The sequence below is a fragment of the Protopterus annectens genome, chromosome 16.part0 (assembly GCF_019279795.1).
Source record: "Protopterus annectens isolate FY-2018-M chromosome 16.part0, PAN1.0, whole genome shotgun sequence".
NCBI lineage: Eukaryota > Metazoa > Chordata > Ceratodontiformes > Protopteridae > Protopterus > Protopterus annectens.
In genome coordinates this window covers 877,147,420-877,163,817 of record NC_056750.1, presented here as the reverse complement: position 1 = coordinate 877,163,817, position 16,398 = coordinate 877,147,420, and the positions used below count along the sequence as shown (strand labels likewise).

The following is a 16,398-nucleotide window of genomic DNA, read 5'->3' as shown; positions in this document are numbered from 1 at the left end:
TGTGCACTGAACTCCAAGTAGCTGCCTCTAAAATGTCCTTGGTTGGTACTCCCCTGAGAAAGGCTGCTGAAGTGGCTGCAGCTCTGGTGGAATGTGGCCTAATGCCCTTAGGCACTGGCTTACCACGGTATAAGTAGCAGAAACGAATGCAGTGGCATATCCACTTTGAAATAGTCTGCTTTGAGATGGCCTTTCCTTGTGATCCTGCAGCATATGCCACTAGTAATTGCTCTCTTTCTGAAAACTTTGGATCTGTCCAAGTAGAATCTAAGCTGTCTGTGTATGTCCAAAGAATGCAGAATTCTTTCCCCCTTGTTCTGTGGATTTGGATAAAAAGTTGGCAGATGAATGGTTTGGTTAAGAGCCACACTGGACACTACTTTAGGCATAAATGTTGGGTTGTCCTCAGGGAGACCCTGTCCGGATAAAAAATGATAAAAGGTTCCATAGCCATGAGTGCCTGTAGCTCTGAAACTCGTCTTGCAGAAGTTATTGCTAAGAGCAGAGCTGTTTTCCAAGATAAAAAGTTTATATCCGCAGTAGCAGCTGGCTCAAAAGGAGGCAGGGTGAGTTTCTCCAAGACGTAGTTGAGGGCCCATGCAGGCATTGGTGATCTCCTTGGAGGAATTACATTTTTGGCTCCTCTGAGGTACTGTTTTAATAAGGGATGAGAAAAGATTGGTGGCTCTGCATTGTAATGGGCCGAAATGCCAGAGGCATGTATTTTAACAGATGAGAAAGATAGGCCTTTGTCCAGCATCTCAGTTAAGTATTGAAAAATCTGAGGAATATTTGGCACAGCTGTATCTGTTCCTTGTGCCTGGTTCCAAGCACAGAATCTCTTCCATTTTCCAGCATAAGATTTTCTAGTACTAGGCCTTCTGGCTTCCAAAATGACACACATCACAGCTTTGCTGAGAGGTGTGTTTTGTATGACTACATTATTCGCCATGCTGCCAGGTTTAAAGTTCTGAGCTGGCTGTGCAGGATCTGATTGTTTTGCTGGGATAGTAGATGTGGTACTTGAGGTAAGGTCCAAGCTGGGCATTGAGACAAGCTCTTTAATATTGGGTACCAGTGCTGGCGGGGCCAGTGTGGTGCAATCAGTATCATCTTTGGCTTCTCCTGTCTGACCTTTACGCGTATCTTGGGGAGGGGAGGCAGAGGGGGAAAGGCCTATACTGATAGGTTTTTCCAGCTGAAGGATAGGGCATCCACTTTCTATGCTTGTTTGTGATAAACCCTTGTGCAGAATCTTTTTAGTTGGTAGTTGTTGGGGGAGGCAAATAGATCTATGTCTGGGCATCCCCATTTCCTTGTTATCATGCTGAAGACTTGTGGATCCAGCTGCCACTCGTGGGGATCCATGAGGTTTCTGCTTAGTTCGTCTGCCAAAGTATTTTTCCTTCTTGGCAGAAATTGTGCCTGCAGATGTACTTGGTAAGTCAATGCTGTGTCCCACAAAGTCATAGCTAGTCTGCAAAGGGGGTAAGAATGTGTGCCCCCCTGCTTGTTTACGTACCACATGACCGTGGTGTTGTCTGTCTTTATCAGTAGTTGTCCTGGAGGAAGTAGGTCCTTGAAGGCTGTCAAAGGCTGTCAGGGCATTTTGCACAGCTAGCATCTCTTTTTGATTGCTATGTAGATGCATTTGGTTTGAGGTCCATGTTCTCTGAATGCATCTTCCTGCCATGTGGGCCCCCCCCAGGCATAATCTGATGCATCCGTTGTTAGTGTCTGCCTGGCTTGGGGTAATGTGAATGGCTGTCCCTTCTTTTGGTGACAAGCCTTTGCCCACCATCGAAACTCCTGTTGCAGGCAGAGAATGAGAGTAATTATGGTTTCCAGGCTGTGGCAATGTTGAGTCCAAACACTTTTTAGGTACCATTGAAGTTTCCTCATATGCAGTCTTGCATGTGGAATTAGTAGGATGCAAGATGCCATGAAGCCCAAAGCCTGCAGAATTTTTCTTGCAGATAACTGGGCCTTTGTTGCTAACATTTTGAAATAAGTAGTCAGTTGCCTTTGTTTGTCTGGCGTGAGATAAGCCATCTGGCAGTTGTATTTAAGCTTACACCCAGGAATATTATCTCTTGAGAGTGTACTAGTTTTGATTTCTTTTCATTGACTGTGTACCCTAGGCATGTTAGAAGTTTTTTCACAAATGCCAGGTGCTGTAAAAGGATGTCCTTGTTCTCTGCTTTAATTAGACAGTCGTCCAAGTAAGGGTATTTTTGTATTCCTCTTTGTCTGCAGAATGCAATTACTGGTGTCAGGCACTTTGTAAAGACCCTGGGCGCAGTAGTGCAGAGAATTGGTAATGCATTGAGCCAGCCTTGAATCTGAGGTATCTTCTGCATATTTGTCTGATTGGGACATGCAGGTATGCCTCTTTTAGGTCTAAAGTTACAAGCCAAAGGTTCTTGCCCAGCATGGGCAGAAGCTGCTGCAAAGTCACCATTTTAAATTTTGGAATATCCAGGTATGTGTTCAGAATCGATAGGTCCAGTATTAGCCTCCAGACCTTGTCCTTTCTGGGTACCAAGAACAGTCGAGTAAAATCCTTGCCCCTGATCTTGCTCTGGCATTTGTTGAATGGCCCTCATGTCCATGAGGGATGAGACTTGTTTTTGTGCCTCTGCCCATTGATTTTTTGGCAGATCTGGCCAGCCGTTTGCCTTTGGCAGGGTATGGAAATGGAACTTGTAGCCTTGTGACACGATATTTAGAACCCACTTCTCCTGGGTTATAATGTGCCAGTTTTGAGAAAAAAGTGCTAATTTTCCCCCTAAGGGTGCTGCCAGGAGATAAGTGCTTGGTGCAGGCAGGAGGAAGTCATTGGGACTGTTTCCTGTAAGGTTGTGATTTGTCTTCTTCACTTTTGGAGGTAGAAGCACCCCATTGCTTTGACCTGTATGAACCTTGCGCCTGGGATCTGCCTCTAGGGCGTCTGGGTCTGCCCCTTTGAGGTCTGTCTGACACAGGAAAGGACCAATTCTTTGTTGGCCAGTGTCTACTAAACCTAGGTGGCTGTACTTGTAAGAAATCTTTGACCGTTTGCATAGATTTAGCCTTGTCCTCCATTTTCTTTAACACCTCTTCTGCCTTAACACCAAACAAAGTATCATGCTGTAAAGGTGCATCTAATAATTTAACTAACGTGATTAGGCAGATTTTGTTCCTTTAACCAAGCATGCCTTCTAATTACAGAGCCTGTAACTGCGGCCCTGCAGGAGGCCTCTAAAGAATCAAAACCACATTGCAAAGTATGATTTTCAACTTGTTCAGTTGCATGCAATATATCCTGCATTTCCTTGTTTTCTGCACATTCAGAGTTTAACAACATTTTCTGTTTAAGCAATGCCATGACATGTTGCTGATATTTGAGCATATGAAACTGAAAGTTTAAGGCCCTTATAGCCAAGGTAGCAGATGTGTAAACCTTTTCTCCCCATTTGTCCAGTGCCTTAGAATCCCTGTCAGAAGGGGTAGGGTTTTTTGCAGCAGAAGCCTTCACTCCCTTGAGACCCTGAGAAAGGTTTCTGGGTCTGCAGCAGGGTTTTTAAAAAGGAATTTATGTGAGTCAGGAACCCTGTAATATCTGTCAGGCTTAAGGAGCTGGAGGTAAGGAGTCAGGGGTAAGGCTAGACTTCGAAAACACATCATCTACAATGTCTAACACAGGGGGGGATGGCAAGTGGCTTGTACTGAGGTAGTAACAGGAAATCCCTGAGCCTCTTTTTAGATTCTGAAAAATCTTGGCTCTCCCATAGAAATGCTCCCTCATGGTATGTAAGGTTTACCCAAAAGAATAGTCCTCAGGAGGAGAAACTGAAGGTATGGATTCTTCAGCATCAGAAACCTCATAGGGGGGAAAAGAATATTCCTGATCAGAAGAGGAATCAGAAGAAATGGAAAACTGATCTGAAGATTCATAGTCAGTCTCTTGCCTAGGCCTCTTATCAGGAGGGGGATGGGAACCCCTGATCAAGGTAAATCAAGTCTTCGGTCATTTTGAGCTTCTGTTTTTTGAGCATGGAGGCCTGTCCATGAGGCTCTTGAGTTTGTTTCTTTGCCTTTGAAGTCGGTTTAATGTATAGATGTTTGGGTCTGAATACACCCTCAGAAGTCGATGCCTGCTCAGTGGCTCTGGACCCATCTGAAAGATTAGAGTCGGGGCTTCAATACCTTGAGTTTCCAGCGGCATGGCCGACTCCACATGGGAGTCGGTAGATATCTGTGACTCTAAAGTAGCGGTCGTCAGGGGCTGCGAAAGCGCCTCACTGAGAACCGGCGACTGGCTTAGGAGAAGCTTCGTCGTCGGTTTTGGGCCTCGGGTGTCTTTCTTTTTCTTTGCATTTTTTGTGAACTCTGGTAGTCGGATGGCTTTCCGGTGACATTTCTGGATAATTAAACCTGGGTCCAAAGTAGTTCAAAGCAAATTCATACTGACGCTTAATAGTGCGTTGGTTAAATCTAGCACAAAACCGACAAACCCAGAAAGTTTTGATCTAGGCAAGGAATACAGTAAGAATGAAAGTCCTTATGAGGTATTTGCTTCCCACAAGAAATACAATTATTAACTTTTTCTGACTTCGGTTCTGGAGCAAGAAAAAAGTTTCCCCAATGGGGTACTTAGCTTTATAGAAGACTTCGGATCTGAAATTCGAACTCGAAAATCTCAAGAGTCGGCCGACCGGCACTTGCGAACTGCTTCTGCTTCGGGCACCGCACGGCAAGAAAGACTAAAGAAAATGGCGTCGGCTGCTTCTTTTATACCCCTGATGACCTGATGTCAAGGAAGGGGCGACGACAGCCGATGCAGGACCCAGGACTTTGGAATTCAGGCCGACTAAGGGCAACCTGCCAGCAGGATTATCCAAATGTAATGACTGCAACAGTGAAACACGAAGAACATCAGTGTTTAGTGGGGAAGTTTCTGCTGAACCTGGGAGGCTGCACCTGTAAGAAGTCCTTGACAGTTTGCATGGACTTCGCTTTGTCCTTTTTTTAATGATTTCTTCCGCTTTAGGTCCAAACAACTGGTCTTTATCTAAGGGGGCGTCTAGCAGTTTGGATTTTACCTAGTCTAGCAAAGGCTGCTCCCTTAACCAGGCATGCTTTCTGATTACTCAGCCTGTGACTGCAGCCACTGTAGAAGCTTCTAAGACATCAAAACCACAATGCAAAGAGTGTTTGGCTAGACTGTATGAGGTCTGTTAATTCTCTGGTAGTACTACTGTCAGGAATGGAAGATAAAAATAAGTTATGTATTCACCATAATGTTCCATGTGAGTTGTTCATCTCGCCTTCATTCTTACAGATGGGTTCGGAGCCGATCCTCGACTCCAAGTCAGCCAACTACAAAGCTCGAGGTCTTCAGACAGCTGGAGGCCAAGTCCCTATCCCATGATGCACCTTGAGCTACCTCACATCTTGTTTAATGCCTACCATATGCCATTCTGTCACTTTTTAAGGCAAAAACCGTAAGAAGGCAAAGCAACCATGATAAAACCAGAATCTCGGTCCTCGAAAAAACCTGGAGGGCGTAGGAGGGTGGGAAGTAAGAATGAAGGCAAGATGAATAACTCACATGGAACGCTATGTTGAGTACATAACTTCTTTATATGAAGTTGTTCTATTTCGCTGTTCATTCTTACAGATGAGTAGCGTCCCAATCACCATCTTTCTCAGGTGGCTCACGGAAGTATGTTTCTCATGACAGTAGAACCAAAGGAGGCCCTGTCCCTGGAGGCCCTATCGACTCTGCAATGAGTGATAAAGGTACGAGGCTTTGACCAAGTGACTGCTGCACAAATATTGTCTATTGGTAGCCTAGCTGAAAATGCAGATGATGTGGACATAGCCCTGGTTGAATGAGCCTTCATTTTGTATTACAGAGGAAAACTGGCAGCTGAGTAAGTGAAAGTGATGTAATTAGACAACCATTTGGATAGAGTTGTTTTTGTCACAGGCATACCTTTTCTAGAAAATGAAAAGGAACAAAAAGTTTTTCAGAGCTTCTGAATTTTTTAGTTCTATGTAAAATCTGAGTTTTCTGTGAACATCAAGTTTGTGCAGCATATACTCCAAATTGTTGGTGTGTTTAGGGAAAAACACTGGTAAATCTATAGTTTGGTTAAGGTTAGCTTCAGTACAAACATAAGAATGAAGGATTTGTATGCAATGAAACTCTGTCAATATGAAAAACCAAATACGGAGGTTTTATGGACAAGGCTTGTATTCTGAGACTCTTCGAGCAGATGTGAGAACTACTAAAAAGATAGTCTTCCAAGATATAAATTTCAAATTGCATGAAGAAGCTGTCTCAAACGGTGGGAGAATAATGTGTGACAGCTTAAAATTTAGGTTCCAGGGGGTATAAGGGGATTTAACCGGTGGTCTAAGATGGAAAGTCCCTTTGAGAAAGGCTTTGGATAGCTTGTGTGACATTATGTTAAAGCCTTCAGTACCAAGATGAAAGTTAGAGCTGACAGCAAGTTGCACAAGAATTGTAGCTGCCGCCGCTTCTTTGTTGAAGAGCATAGTCAAAAATTCTAAAATAGAAGAAATAGAGGCTTGGTAAGGACCAATGTTATCCTGAGAAGCTCATATGGAAAATCTCTTCCATTTGCTGAGGTACAACTTCCTAGTAGAGGATTTATGAGAAGATGTTAAGATATGTTGCATTTCGTTTGAGAGGTTATGGAACCTGGCTATGTTGGGAATTGGAGCAGCCAAGCTGTCAATTTTAAAGAGTGACGGGAGGGAGGAAGAGTCCCCGACGAGTGCATCAGAAGGTCCGGAACTGGGTCCAGAATCCAAGGCTCTTCCAATAGATGAGGTCGAAGGCAGGGGAACCAAATCTGACGAGGCCAATGAGGGGCTATTAGAATGATGGTCCTTTCCAGGGCTTTGACTTTCTGTAATACTTTGGGTATCAGGGGAATTGGTGGGAATGCATGAAGGAGACCCGTAGGCCAATCGTGTACGAGTGCATCCCTTGGGGAATCTCCCGGAGGGGGAATTAGGACAAAGTAGCTTCTGCATTGTGTTCATGGGGAGTGGAAAGAAATTGCAGCAAAGCTGGCCCCATTTGCGGAATATTCTTTCCGCTACTTTTTTTTTTGAGAGACCACTCATGAGGCAACAAGATTGCTCTGTTCAGTTTGTCTGCAATCACGTTGGATTTCCCCGGGATGTGAGTTGCTATCAGAAAGCGCTGGGTGGATGTAGCCCACTGCCATACTCTTAGGGCCTCTCGACAAAGAGGATAGGACCTGGTTCCTCGTTTGTTCAAGTACCAGACTACAGACATGTTGTCCGTCTGAATCTCAATTGTCCCCAGAGGAAGAGAGTCCTGAAAGTACTGCAACGGCAAGAGTACCACTCTCATCTCCAGGACACTGATGTGCAGATGTGTCTCTTGTTTGGTCCAAGTGCCTTGGGCTGTTCTTCCCTGAAACCCCCCCACCCCCCACCCAATCAGGGAAGCGTCCGTGGTCACAGTGGCCGATGGGTGAGGGTAAAATAAAAGGGCGACCTATCATTACTTGTAGAGAGGTCAACCACCACTGAAGATCCTTTTTGCATGTGTTTGTTAGAATAATGAGATGTGACACTGGGAGCTCTTGATAAGACCATTGTGTGAACAGAAGCCATTGCAGAATCCGCATGTGCATACTACCCAACGGAATTGCTATTATTGCAGCTGCCATCGGCCCCAACAACTTTAGCACTTCTGAGGCTGGCACCTTGTCTCTGGATATGACATTCTGAATTTGCTGACGAAGTACTAATATCCTTTCTAATGGAAGTTTTAAAGTGGTGGTGGTGGTGTCCAGTTCTGCTCCGATAAAAACAATACGTTGTGATGGCGACAAGGCAGTTTTTTCTGAGATTATGGTAATCCCCAGTTGATTGCAAAGAGTAAGTGTGGTGTTCTTGGCTTGTATCAGCTGATGCCTGGTGGTGGCGGTGAGGAGCCAATCGTCTAAGTACAGAAACACCTGGAATCCCAAACGTCTCGGGTGAGCTGTGACCACTGCCATACATTTGGTGAACACTCTGGGGGCTGTAGTGAGACCAAAGGACAGGGCTCGAAACTGGTAGTAATTGGCTCCCAGCTGGAAGCACAGATGATCCCTGGATGGTCTGGCCATTTTTATGTGGTAGTACGCATCCTGGAGATCTATCAAGCACATCCAGCTGTCTTTCCCTAAGAAGGGAAGTATCGACTGTAGCATGACCATCCAGAACTTCTCCTCCTTGACAGATCTGTTTAGTCTGCTGAGATCCAAAATAGGTCTGTAGTTCCCTGTCTTTTTTGGAACTAAAAAGAATCTTGAGTAAGTTCCAGATCTTATCTGGTCTGCTGGGACTGGTTGGATGACTTTTTCCTAGCGATGTTTGGACCTCTACTGTTGCTTGTTCCCTGTAACTGGGTGGAACGTCCAGGAATTTTGTTATCAATGGGGGAGAGTGGCGAAGGGAATAAAACATCCTCTGGAAACTATGCTTTGTACCCAGTTGTTGTTTGTTATTTTGAGCCAAGCGTCTGGATACAAAGATAAGCGACCTCTGACTTCCTCCAGAGTAGGACAGTCGGACCACCTTTTAGGAGCACTGGTAGGGCTTCCTAATAAAATGTTCTCGGTCGCCCTGGTTTTGCGGACCCCCTCTGCCGCGAGGGCGGCATCTTCCATTATTGCCCCCTCGTCTGCCCTTGGAGGGGGGTTCACCACATGTGTCCAGAAAGGCCCCTTGGGCTTTTCGGAACCACATCTTTCCTCCCTTTTGACCCTTGGGGTAGGGTCTAGTAGGGGTAGAAAAACATACTCCGACGGCAGACAGTCTTTCCTTCCTGCTCACACCTGGTCAAAGTTTCCTTAACTCTGGGCACGAAAAGAGATGAGTCATTAAAAGGGTTGTTGACAAAGGATGACAAAGGGCTCTGCAAAGGAACATAAGCGCATCCAGGAGTGTCTCCTAAGAGCAATTCCTGTACCCGCTGCCCTACTCGATAAAGGTCTTATCATGAGAGGCAGAAATAAATTTATTGGGCCTCCTACGGACAGGCTCCATGGTGTCCGGAGACTCCCACACCCTTCGTGAGACCAGCTCCATAAGCTCAGAGAAGGGCGGAGACACCAAAGAGTTGGAGGGCTGAGACCTGAAAGCTTTCGAAAGAACAGACATCTTCAGTAGGGTCGGTGGGCTTCCAGCCACTCTTCTGCTTAAGGATTTCCAATAGATCTGCAAATGAGATATCTTCGGACGGGGACCCTTCTGATTCATTTAAGTCAGTGTCATATGTGAGAGACTCCTGCAGAGAGTCTAGATGCTTCCTCTTGCAAATTCTCTTCCTGGGAAACTCATCAATGGGAGCTTCTGGTGAGGTCTTGGAAGGGAAGGGACCACCCAGTGGGGCTTCCTGAGGCTCAGGGTCTCTACGCTTCAAAGAAATCTGTGAGGCAGAAGTAGACACAGGCGCATTTGGGAAACAGGTAGTTGGTCCTGAAGTTGTGGATGTCCTAGGAAACATTACTCTCCTCATGGCCTCAAAAGAACCTCTGCTCCGATGAGCAGGAACCGCTGGATCCAAAGAAACAGAGGATTCCCTTGGCACTGGAACAGTGGGCTCCAATCCAGAGGTAGGAGCTAAACTCATCCGAGCCGAAGTCCCAAGAGGCAAAGTCGGAAATGACAGGTCGGTCCGACTATCCTCCCTGGACCCGACCTGCGACTGAGGGGCGAGCTGGCTAGGTGTAGGTCGGTGGCTGGGTCCTTGGAGAGGGACATTTTGGGGGTAGTCTTAGGCTTGGTCCTGGATGGGTCAGTAGTCTTCTACAAAGCGAGTTTAACTGGCGGCGTGGTCATCGGTCTGAACCTGGCTTTGGTGGTTGGAGGTGTCTCAGTGAAAGCCGGTGCCTGCAAAGCAGCTCCAGACCCGACCACTCAAGAATGAGGCGACATACCGGCAGAGGGAGATGGATCTGGCAGCATACTGGACTCCAAACGGGTCTTTGTAGAGGTCTGCGACGGTTCCTCGCCTGGTGTCAGGGGCTGCGATGGCGCCTCACTGAGTTCAGCTGTAGCACAGAGTTGAAAAATACCAGACTTTTGACCTGAGTCATCAGAGGGCCTAACGTTTAGAGGCATATCTTTATCCCTGTCTTTCTTTTTTCTAGGTAAGTCAGTAGCCGGTTGAGAGACCGATGCCATACTGCGTTGAGAAAAGACTCACTAAAATGCCTAGCTACAATTTCAGCTTTTCTTCTTATGGTTCTAGCATTAAACAGGGCACAGAACTGACACCCAGGGACGTTGTAGTCTGGGCCTAAGCAAGTCATGCAGAGAGAATGGAAGTCTCTGTGTGGGATCTGCTTTCCACAACTGAGACAATTACGGACTTTCACTGACATCAGTTAAAAGCAAGAAAATGTTCCCCAACGGAGTACTTAGCTTTAGACAGTTTTCCTCACTCTGGCAACAGTCGACTGACGCACTAGCAAAACTGCTTCTGCTTCGGGCTCCACGGCAAGAAAGACTGATGTAATGGTGTCGGCTGTCACCCCTTTACAGCCCTGACAACCTGACGTCAGCCACAGTCTCAGAACAGCTGATGCAGGAAGGAAATCCTTTACTCTGGCATTCAGGCCAGCTGAGGGCTACCCAGCAGGGATAACCCACAAGGGAAGACTGCAACAGTGAAACACGAAGAATATCTGCTTGAAATAGCTAGAAGTCCTGAAGTCTTAGGATCTGAAGTTTTTCTCTTCAGACCCGATTAAGTAGGACCCGATCTGTGCATTTTGTCGAGGAGGCTCTGGTTGATAAAGTCTTTGGAGACTTAGAAGACCTTTTCCTATGCTCCTATGGAGCCTTAGAAGATTTGCTGGCAGTTTCAGCCATGGAGGAGGAGGAGGTGAAAACCCTTTGAGGATTAACTTATTCCTCCTATCTGCAGTAGCCCTTGAATTAAATGCAGCACAAATAGAGTAGTTTGTATCAAGCTGTGCTGCCCCTAGACAATGAACACTCCCTGCGGGCATCCAAATTCGGGATTTTGTGCCCACAGGAAATGCACTTTTAAAAACCTGTAGGCTTCTCAGCTATAGCTCTATTAAAAAAAAAAAAGTAGCAGAAGAAATTTAAAGAAAAGGAAAGTTTTTTTTTAAACAGAAACAATGTTATGAACAATGGTTGTGAAAAATACCCTGTCAATTTGGGTAGGGAGAGAGACAGAGGAAGGAGAAGAAAAGTACCGATGATGGTATGCAAAAGAGTTACCTTACAAATGTAGAAGGACTAAAGATAAAGAACCCCGTAAATCCTAAAGACTAGAGAGGGTGGAGGTATAAAATATTTAATGTTATAAATGAAGAGATTTCTAAAGGAAACAATACTGTCAAAAATGAACTAGCTTTTGAAAGATGCCTGGAGAGACTATCCGTGTAGCGAGAGATGGTGGCAAATGAGATCTAAGGCATTGTGGGAGGACAGGGGCAGGGTTCCTATTATGTAAGTGAATGCTTAAAGTTGCGAACGTTGTTTAGTCGATTGTGTTTACCCAAAATGGTGAAATTCCGAAAGCACTGAACAGTGATTTTTTTCCCAGGGAAAAATAAAATCACTGGGCCGTTTTTGGGACTTTGCCATTTCCTCCACTGTGGTACGATCTCAGAGTTGGTATATTTAAGTTGGGGGGGGTGCAGAACCCCCCACTTTTATTTTATTTATTATTATTTTTTTTAACGAATCAGGGATTTTTTTTAAGTGTTTGGGTCGATTATACAGCGTTCGCAGTTTCAAGCATTCGCCGATATAATATAGACTATAGGGGCATTATGGATAGAGGGAGGTGCTCGAGTGCTGGATCTGAAAGTCTGTAGAATGCAACAGAGTCTGGTCCGAAGTCAGATCCAAAACCCATACGTTGAGGAAGAATGAAAAGGATAACATCAGATCTATGGCTAAAACCTAGTAGTAATAAAATGCAGGAAAGACAGGTTGAAAGAAATGGATAAAGTAATAAGAATGTGGTATCCTCATCATCTATATCATAGGTTCACAGACAGGTACTAAGCTAGCTGCCCTTGCGGGCCATTTTAACTCATTCCTTCAAAAGGAGCACTGTAAGTCTGCACTATAAGTTCCAATGGGCGGAGCCTAAGCCTTATGATATAATTAACTGTTATCCTCACATTTCAAACAAAAGTTCGTACCTCTGGAACTATATGGGTTACTAAAGAAGTGTAAATGACAAACTCTTCAGCACAAACTATTTTTGCAGTGTTAATATTCTTTAGGTTCTAGGTCTAGTTTGACTTTATAAGTCACGATAAACACAGTAACAATTAAGTTTATAATATTTTGTAAACGACTTACAATATCTCAGCAGCCACTCAAATTACACACATGCCATCAGTTGTACTTTGTTCATCCAGCTGAGAGTTTTCATACAAGGTTAAGCATTTCTATTTGTGCTACTTGGTTGGCAATATAACATCATTTATAACCATACAAATAAATATTATATGAACAATAATGAATATCGGTTTACATGCACAAGACAGAAATCAAACATCAATACAGTTGTCTGTACCATTGTGTAAGCTTTAAGATGAAACACTTTGTATGTAGCGTGGTTTTGGAATTATTAATGCAAATATGAACAAGCAATATTTGATGCCTAGTGGCTAAGATGCAAGTGCAGAAACACCTGAGGCAGCACTCAGCTGTAATGAGTTAAGTCTCGCCAATTTCCCTTTTTGTGCTTGAAATAATCTATCCCACTTGGTACAGACTGGCCTTACCTATCCAATGGTTGATAATTACACATTACCCCCAATAAGAATAACTGGGATAATACCATATATAACTGAATAGGATCCATGCACGACAAATTGTTTAGGACCTTTACCTGTCTATTAGTAGTACAGGGGGCAGTCCTGGGGTAAACTTTCTGTTTATCATCCACACATCAAAGCTGCACTTGAGTATGGACAGGGATGAACTTTGTTTTATGTGGATGGGGAGTCTAGCTGCACAGCAGCAGTATCCTCTGCGAGACATACCTATCCCTCCAAACTATTCTGTTCATGTTGCATAAGAGGCTTATATCCAGAGACAGTACTTCTGATGTCATCTGACCTGCTGATGTGCATTAAATCCATCAGTATTGGGTCAGAGGATGCCTTGTATGCCAGTTACAGGTCACATCACAGCAGCCTGTCGGACGCATATTATAGTGTCAGGGCTTTGAGTTAGTCCATGTACAACATGTTGTTTAGGTCTTGTATCCTTTTAGTAAGGTATTTCTGTGGGTGTTCCAGTTGTTGCATGTCTTGACAGATGCATGCCAAAGGGGGCATTATATTCAATGACTGGCCAAATGAGGGATGATTACGGGGGGTGGGGTGCAATGATATCTCTAGATCTAGACACAATCCCTTTGTTTATAAGTTGTACAACACAGGACTTTCTTACAATAACAGACACATGTTGGTCAAAAGTTAGGTCACTGTACACAAGTTCCAAATCCCAAACAACTGAGTCATCTCTCACGGATGTATTATCAATGTGGTAAGATGACTTCCCAGAGGACACAATAATGCATTTTTCTGGCATTCAGTTTCAGTCCATGATTCTTGTACCATTTATTTATTTGGGACAAACCTTCTTTCAGGATTGCCAAGTCATTTGGAGATTCAATGACTGCTCCTAGCTTGTAGTCATTTGCAAATTTAGTCAGCCAGAACACTTTGGTACTGATTTTTAGTTCAGAAAAGTAGATACCAAACAGGAGAGGTCCCAGCACAGAACCCTGGAGGACTCCACTGCTGACTGATCTTTTTGTGGAGGTAACTTCCCCTATTTTACTTGCTTCCTATCTGTAATCCAGTTGGCTATCCAACAGGTGACATGGTCTTATTTACAGTTTATTTAGCTTTTCTGCTTTGCCTGAGTGGGGAAAGTTTTTGCCTGGTCGAGGTATGCATTGTTTAATGTTTTGCCTTCATCCATTACTTGAAAAGGTCATCAAAGCAATCACCCAGGTTGAGTAAGCATGACCTACCCTGGTCGAATTAAAACTGAGAGGGGTCCATTGTTTGGAGGTTCCTTATGTCAGCATTTATTAATTCCATGACAAGTTTTTCCCTGGCTTTGCACATGAGACTGGTCAGACTTACGGGTCTGTAATTGCCTGGGCCTGTGGAAAGTCCTCCCTTATGCAAGGGAATGGCTGCAGCTGTTCTCCATTTGCTTAGTCCAAAACTTGTATGAAGGCAGAGATTGACCATAACCTAACAGTGACAAAAAATCAAACAAAGCCACATCCTTCTTTATCAATATATAAATTTGAAGATTTAGGCAGAAATGACTCCTTTCTCCTATATTTGCTGGGGGAACTAATTCACAATGAGGCCTGGGGTGGTCTGTTAATTCTGTGCCATTAGAGTGCATGCACAAAATTTCCACAGTCAGACTCCATAGGCTGGGATAGGCATCTGTAGAAGAGGACATCTAGCCCTCTAGAGATAACATGAACGAATTTCAGAGATAACATGAACGAATTTCATCTCCACGGCAAGCAGCCTCTGCTCTAGAAGCCAAGGTATACGAAGATCATTGGGAATTTCCTGAACCAGTATGGTCCGAATGTTGTCTTTTAGGGTCTAACCCTCTGATGGCGAAGTTGAGAACTGAAAGGACTAGTGCCTGCTACTCATGCCTGGAAACTGGTGCCTTGCCTGGAGGGCTGGCTACCACCTGGTAACTAGATCTCATTGTCTGCCACTTTTAAAGCTTAAATAAGATATTAGTGATAAAGAAGATTGAGGGACCAGAGGTAGACAAAAGCAACAACTCTCAAGGTCAAGTACCCTCAAGTTCTCAGTGGGACTGACAGGGTCACACATGTCTCAAGCCTTCAGCCCACAGACCATTTCTCCACGATTTTACATCTTCACCATCTTTCAAAAGTCTGGGCTCCTTCTTAGGCAACTGCTTTGAGATGTGCCAACAGAAGGATGAGTCACTCAAGGCAAGCAGTGAGGACATGTCTGTCAATTCCACAACTTTCTTTTGTTCAGGAATCATCTTATTAATAGAGAAACAGTGTTTAAAAGAGGAAATGTGTATCTTGCCTACACTGCAGGTGATAGCTTTTAAAACAGTTAGTCTTCTAGACATGCAGTTAATTTTGCAGGAAATGTCACATACCCTACAAAATATAACCAAACATGCAGTTCAAGTCTATACAATATACAAAACCTTTTGAAAACCAATTATCAGTCAAATAAGGTATTAAAATACAAGTTCCCAATATGAGGTACTTACTCTCTGGAAGTTCTGTGGAAGGAAGTGATAGATGTAAATACAGTCAAGCGACCGTTTCATGCAGAGGAAAAGAAATGAAAATGGTATGATCAACTACTCCTTTGAGTTATTTGCTTGACTGCCATCCTGGGCTAGAAAAGGAGCCCAGCTTTGCTCTATGGGCATATGGAAAAGCTGCAGAAATCATACCACAAAGGAACATGCCAGCCTGTGTTATTTTCCTTGAATAAAATAATAATACAGCACTGATTCTTATGATAAGCATTTTTTTTGAACTCCAGTTTTAATATATGTAGCCTTCTGTTTAAGAAAAAAAGCTTTCTCCTATTTATAATCTGTCTCACTGGTTTTCTTTAGTATGCAAAGCAGTCAGAATAAGCACGCAGAGCCCTAGGAGGACACGGCATTTAAATAAAAGACAACAGTTTCTCTACTACAGACACTTATTTACATTGTTAAATATGGATTTTGTTACTCTCCAAATAATGCAAAAAGATAGTAAAACTATCTTAAAATTACCAATTACATACTAAACCAAAAATAAAAATGTGAATGGAAAATGCAGTCAAGCAAATGTTCTAAAATGGTGATAAGAACTGAAGACAGCATTTTTTAATAAGGCATAAACAAAACAGACAGAGCAAGACCATTTGCTGCTTGGGGCAGCAAACAACTGTATAAGATGATCGTGCTGGTGAGTTGAATGTTGCAGCAGTCCTCCACTAAGAGGACATCTGAATGGCTGACAAAATACACAAAACATACATAAGTAAATGATGTCCTCAATAAACTGCTACTTTAATAAGAATATAAATACTACAGGTATGTATAATATATACTTATATATATATATATATATATATATATATATAAAATAGGGACATACAGCAGTACCATGCACAGTAACAAAATACGCATGTTAGAAGAAAACACTCTAAAATGACACAAGTCTGGATGCCTAAGCCTGTAATGAAGAAGGTTCCTGCAGTATAAAGACAGTTGCAATGAGGTGGGAGACAAAAATGAAATTCACACACTGGGAAAAATGAAAGC

The 16,398-nt window shown here is 43.7% G+C and overlaps 1 protein-coding gene across 6 annotated transcripts in view; it reads right to left on the bottom strand.

Moving 5' to 3' along the window:
• ATXN2L (ataxin 2 like) overlaps window positions 1-16,398 on the bottom strand; it is a 1,992,254-nt gene that overhangs the window by 516,326 nt on the left and 1,459,530 nt on the right. The window lies entirely within an intron of this gene.